Source organism: Leuciscus leuciscus (assembly GCF_965113295.1).
Source record: "Leuciscus leuciscus genome assembly, chromosome: 13".
Lineage (NCBI taxonomy): Eukaryota > Metazoa > Chordata > Actinopteri > Cypriniformes > Leuciscidae > Leuciscus > Leuciscus leuciscus.
Genome location: NC_138737.1, coordinates 2,300,882 through 2,307,559, shown reverse-complemented (window position 1 = coordinate 2,307,559; position 6,678 = coordinate 2,300,882). Strand labels below are relative to the sequence as shown.

The 6,678-nt window shown below is 38.8% G+C and overlaps 1 protein-coding gene and 1 long non-coding RNA gene across 11 annotated transcripts in view; one reads left to right on the top strand and one right to left on the bottom strand.

The window, feature by feature from the left end:
- The window catches only part of LOC309513198, a 35,085-nt gene extending 28,442 nt beyond the window's left edge, over positions 1-6,643 (top strand). For 3 of the 5 annotated variants that reach the window (XR_014211357.1, XR_014211359.1, XR_014211361.1), the window contains exons 4-5: positions 5,467-5,587; positions 5,830-6,643. This is a non-coding gene — a long non-coding RNA (uncharacterized lncRNA). The remainder of the gene's footprint in view (positions 1-5,466; positions 5,588-5,829) is intronic. The other 2 variants (XR_014211360.1, XR_014211358.1) reach the window with 2 other exon arrangements.
- The window catches only part of polb (polymerase (DNA directed), beta), a 95,758-nt gene that overhangs the window by 32,186 nt on the left and 56,894 nt on the right, over positions 1-6,678 (bottom strand). The window lies entirely within an intron of this gene.

The window sequence follows — 6,678 nt, the reverse complement described above, 5'->3', positions numbered from 1 at the left end:
ATCGCTAATCTGGAGCAGCAGGTGGCTGAACTGAAAAAAGAGGTGGTGAGTTTGGCGGCAAAGGCTGAGGATTTGGAAGCGAGATCACGGAGATGTAATTTACGCATCTTTGGGGTTAAAGAAGGACGAGAGGCAGGTGTTTCAGCGAGCACCTTCGTTGCAAACCTTTTACAAAAAGTGATGGGCCTGGACGAACCGCCCGTTATTGATAGGGTTCACCGTACTTTGCAGCAAGCCCCGGGAGACGGGCAGCCACCGAGAGCTTTTGTCGTCAAGTGCCACTACTATCAAGAGAAGGAAAGCATTCTACGAAAGGCTGTTACATCTCCAAAACTTGTATCTGAAAATGGCGACACTATCAGAGTGTTCCCTGATTACACGCAGAATGTGGCGCGACGGAGAGCGGCTTTCGGGCAGGTGAGACAGTTATTACGGCAATGCGAGGGAGTAAAATACGGGCTGTTGTATCCTGCAAAACTGAGGATTACGACTCGGGACGGCCAACAGAAGAGCTTTACTGACCCAGAGAAGGCGGTTACCTTCGTCAGGGGACTTATGAGTGATTAATATGGGAGTTTGTTCGGCTACATACCTTGGTATATTTGGTGGGAGTATTGCAGTGAACCAATTGTTGTTGGGGATCAATATCGCTGCAGTGTAATGCCATGGGACATTGGATCAGTTCAGTGACATTGGACAGTGTACTGATGGCTAGTTGCATATGCGGACTGAGGCATACATTTTTTGTATTTTATTTTTTCATGTTTCATTCAGAACTGTCTTCTAATATGTAGGAAACGAGTATGGATAATTTGACTGTTTTAAAGTAGGCCTATTATTATAATATATCTATTCATTTTATTATTTATTTTCAATTTTTCTTTATATACAATAATTCATATATGTCTGCTTGGTTTTTCATGTTTCACTTAGAATCGTTTTCTAACATATGCAGAAATCAAAGTACTGATAACTTGATTTATTTTATTTATTTTATTTTCTTTCTTCTCTCTTCCATGTACACAGGGATATTGAGTAATGGTTCTAATTAGTCTTGTTAATGTTATAGATGTTCAGCTAAATGGTTATTATAAGGTTTGTGTGGGGCCTCAGCTCCACTCGGTAAGTTTTATTTTCTTCTTTCTATGAAACTTCATAGTGGCTTGGGAGGTTGGGGGGGGGTGCAGTCTCTCATTTGGGGAGGGACCAGCAGGGGTCTGTGTTGTTAATGGGTGATTTAAAAGTTTTCTTTTTACTTTGCACAGTCTGCTCTTTTTATGTCTTTGTACTTTTGTTCCTTTCCCCTTTACCTTCTTTTTCTTTCTCAGAGTTGAAGATGAGTTTTCACAATAGCACTGAGTTGGACTTTATCAGCCATGGGTTCTGCAGATGGAATGAATAGACTTGCGACTAAATTTGTGAGCTGGAACGTGAGGGGACTCAATCATCCTGTAAAGCGAAGTAAGGTGTTTTCACATTTAAACAAATTGAAAGCAGAGATAATTTTCCTACAGGAAACACACCTTCGTACAACAGACATTCCTAAATTAAAGAGAGGATGCGTATCACAGGTTTACCACTCTGAATTAAATTCTAAATTTCGCGGTACAGCCATCTTGATTGGCAAAAATGTACAATTTATACAAACCAGTGTTATTAGTGATAAATGCGGGCGTTTTGTGATTGTCCAGGGCAGACTTTATAACGTGCCGGTGGTCCTGGTTAGTGTGTATGCTCCAAATTGGGATAACCCAGACTTTTTTAAAGAACTGTTTGGCCGTATACCAGAGCTGGGCACACATCATCTGATTCTGGGAGGAGACTTTAATACGGTTCTTAAACCTTCTTTAGACCGTTCCAAAGTATTTACAGCCCCTCCTTCCCCCTCTAAATCTGCAACTATTATAAATGCTTTTTGCGGTTCTAGTGGTGTAGTAGATCCATGGAGATTTAAGAATCCTACGTCAAAGGAGTTTTCCTTCTTCTCCGCTGTTCATCAAACATACTCAAGAATAGATTTCTTTTTGCTGGATCAAAAAATGCTTTCATCAATTAAGTCTTGCAGTTATGAAAGCATTGTTATCTCTGACCACTCTCCGGTCACTATGGAGCTTTGGCTCCAGGTTAGAAGGCCAATTCAATGTAATTGGCGATTTAATACATCTTTGTTGTCTGATGAAACATTTGTAGACTTTATTTCAACACAGATTGATTTCTTTATTGAAACTAATCAGCTGCCAGACACCGATATTCTAATACTTTGGGAAACTCTTAAAGCATATATTAGGGGTCAAATAATAGAATACACTGCTCGTCTTAATAGAAGCAGGTCTAGACGTTACAATGAGTTGATCAATCTAATCCACGATGTTGACCAGCAACACTCCTCGGCCCCTACAGCTGACCTCCGCAAAAAAAGAATAGCATTACAAACTGAATTTGATCTTCTTGCCTCTACGGAAGCAGGAGAGAAATTTCTGAAATCTAGACAAAACTTTTACGAATATGGAGAGCGGGCAAGTAGGTTACTCTCTCACCAGCTGCGTCAATATTCTGCTGCCAATTTTATTACAAAAATACAAACTGCGGATGGAGAAGTTAAGCTTGACCCCAAAGATATTAATGAGCAATTCAGATTATTTTATTCATCCTTATATTCTTCAGACAATCCTAGTGACCATGTATTTCTTGACAATGTAACTCTCCCGACCATAGCTGAGGAGGATAAGGCCATCCTTGAGCAGCCGATATTTGAAACTGAGATTAGTCAAGCAATTAGGTCAATGAAAAATAGAAAGGCACCAGGCCCAGATGGGTATCCAATTGAGTTTTATAAGGCTTTTGCCTCCAAGTTGATACCTTTATTGTGCCTCGTCTACAATGAATCACTCAAACAAGAGAAGCTGCCTATATCTATGACCCAAGCCACAATATCTGTGCTTCCCAAAAAAGACAAAGACCCCACTAAATGCGAGTCTTATCGCCCGATCAGCCTACTCACATGTGATTATAAAATACTTACAAAGATTCTCTCCTTAAGATTGGAATCTATAGTACCAAAAATTGTGCATCCTGACCAGACAGGCTTTGTAAAGGGCAGGCAGTCTTTTCACAATTTACGTCGCCTCTTTAACATAATATATTCTAAACATTCGATTCACTCGCCAGAAATAGTGATTTCACTAGACGCGCATAAAGCTTTCGATCGAATTGAGTATGGACACCTTTTCAAAACTCTAAGCAAAGTCGGCTTTGGTCCAGTCTTTGTTTCTTGGATTCAGACGTTGTATGCAGCACCCCAAGCTAGAGTGAGGACTAAAAACTTTAATTCGCAATATTTCACTGTTCAGAGAGGGACACGACAGGGTTGTCCGTTGTCCCCTCTTCTTTTTGATCTGGTCATTGAGCCACTTGCCGCGGCATTGCGATGTAATAACAATATACGGGGTATCACGAGGGGCGGCCTGGTTCATAAAGTGTCATTGTATGCCGATGATTTGCTGATGTTTATATCAGATCCGGAGACTTCAATCCCAGAATGCCTAGACACCATTTCTCAATTTGGTAAATCCTCTGGGTACAAGATTAACCTCACCAAAAGTGTTTTGTTCCCAATTAATGTTTTGGCTCGGAATCGATCCTTCGACTCATACCCATTCAGGACTACAGAGGGCCCCATGACATACCTGGGAGTAAGTGTCACAAGTAGATATAAGGACCTATTCCAAAATAATTTCAAACCAGCCTTAGGACAGATCAAGGAGAACCTTAATCGTTGGTCTACTCTGCCCCTGTCCTTGGCTGGACGTATTAATTCAATAAAGATGGTAACGCTACCTAAGATCTTGTACTTATTCCAAACAGTCCCAATCTTCATACCCAAATCATTCTTTAAGGAGCTTGACAGGCACATCAGTACATTTATATGGAACAAAACTATACCTCGCGTGCGGAAAACAGTTCTCGAGAGACGTAAGGAGAATGCTGGACTAGCTCTACCAAATTTATTATACTATTATTGGGCTGCAAACATTCACAAATTAGTAATATGGTATGGAGCTTCTATTGGTGGGAGTAGTCCAAGTTGGTGTCTAATGGAACAACATTCATGCTCGTCCGTCTCTTTGGCCTCAATGCTGTGTGCTCCACTGCCAGTGGCAGTGGGTGCACATACAGACAATCTTATTGTAAGAGGCAGCTTACGCATATGGACCCAATTTCGCAAACATTTTGGTCACATACAAGCTTTGGTGTCTATGCCTCTGTCCTCAAACTTTCCCTTTAAGCCATCGCTTATAGATACGGCCTTTCTCACCTGGGCTAGAAAAGGCATAAACAGTGTGGGAGATCTTTTTGTAAATGGCACGTTCGTTTCTTTTGACTATTTGGTTAATGAATTAAGTTTACCAAAAACACATTTTTTTAGGTATCTTCAGGTCCGGGATTTTGTCCGTTCCCAGTTTCGTTCATTCCCCTTAAAACCAAATATCAGCCCTCTTGATCATTGTCTGACGGTCAAGCCCCATCTCTCGGGTGATGTCTCCCAGCTGTATACTGCTATTCAGGCCATGAAATGCCCATCTCTTCTATCTCTTAGGGTACAGTGGGAGGAGGATCTAAACACAGAATTGACGGATGAAATTTGGCAAAGAGCTATACATAAAATTTACACATCGTCTATCTGTGTTAGGCACAGGTTGATACAATTCAAAGTATTTAATCGCCTGCACCTCTCTAGGACCAAATTGGCCAAAATATATCCTAATGTGGATCCCAACTGTACGCGCTGTCACCAAGCCCCTGCCTCTCTGGCTCACATGTTCTGGTCATGCCCGAGCATAGGCACATTCTGGTCTGAGATATTTAATACATTCACCTACATTTGTAAAAAGAATATTGATCCAGATCCTATCATTGCAATATTTGGGGTGGTACACAGTAAGGTTGGGGTCTCAAGAGGCCAATCTCAATTAATAGCATTCTCTACATTGTTAGCTCGCCGACTAATTCTTACAAATTGGAAATCTTCCTCACCCCCAAAACATTCACGTTGGGTGTGCGAAACTATGTCCTTCCTCCAGCTTGAAAAGTTAAGAACTACAGTCCAAAACTCAGCAGAAAGGTTTCAGAATGTATGGTACCCTTTCTTGGATTATTATGAAAATGCATTTGATGCTAATTCTTTAGATTAAAACAATTGTTCTCATCTCCCCTTCTCACTTTTTTTTTATTTACTTTTGAATTTTTTTTTTTATTTTTTTTATTTTTTTGTGTTCTGTGTGCATTCTCAGTATTTGTATGAACCTTGGATGCCAATCTGCGACGAAAGGAGATATGTGAGATAATGTATACAAATTATGAGGTTTGTGGATGGGGATGCCTTGTATGACATAAGAGAATGTATGTTGGTTTGTTTGTGTTATGTACATTTAAAACAATAAAAACACTTTGAAATAAAAAAACAAGTAACATGCATTACGTAATCAGATTACTTTTTGATGTTATGAGTAAGGAAACGCATTACAAGTAACATGCATTACGTAATCAGATTACTTTTTGATGTTATGAGTAAGGAAACGCATTACAAGTAACATGCATTACGTAATCAGATTACTTTTTGATGTTATGAGTAAAGTAATGTGTTACAAGTAACATGCATTACGTAATCAGATTACTTTTTTGATGTTACAAGTAAAGTAATGTGTTACAAGTAACATGCATTACATAATCAGATTACTTTTTTGATGTTACAAGTAAAGTAATGTGTTACAAGTAACATGCATTACATAATCAGATTACTTTTTGATCTAACAAGTAATTAACTACAAGTAATGTGCATTACATAATCAGATTACTTTTTGATGTTATGAGTAAAGAAATGCATTACAATAACGCACATTACATAATCAGATTACTTTTTGATGTTATGAGTAAGGAAACGCATTAAAAGTAACATGCATTACGTAATCAGATTACTTTTTGATGTTATGAATAAAGAAACGCATTACAAGTAACATGCATTACGTAATCAGATTACTTTTTGATGTTATGAGTAAAGAAACGCATTACAAGTAACATGCATTATGTAATCACATGACTTTTTTCGATGTCAATGAAAATTACATTCTAATAATACAAGTACATTTATTTACAGTAAAAAAAGTCACTGCAGATTAAGTTTTTAAGTTTTAAATTTCAAAAACAATATTCACAATATAATTATGAATTGTAGCTGAAATGTAGCAATTGATGCATGACGTCCACTACAGTGAACATGCGATTAATCAGAGTTTTCTCTCAATCTAAAATCAAAACTTGGAAAATTTTACTGTGATATGACTCATTAGATATTGCTTGATGCTGCAATATTTTTTTTACCTACAAGAGTCTCCTAGGATAGAAGGAATGGGTGGATATTCCGGAGCAACTTGGCATGTCTGACTGACCCTTGGCCATCTTGGTTTGGAGGGGGAAAAAATCGAAACACAAAGGCTTGCCACTTGGTTGCAATTTATAGGATGATGCACCAGGGTCCAATGAAGAGGCTGATGTGCAACTTTGCCATAAAAACCCGTGCAAATTCAAGAAAATGCTTTTTTAATAGCTGTCCACTGTAGTGACCACTATGCGTGAAAGGGTTAAAGTCCCCCTGTGGTGAAAATCTAGCTCTTATTGTTT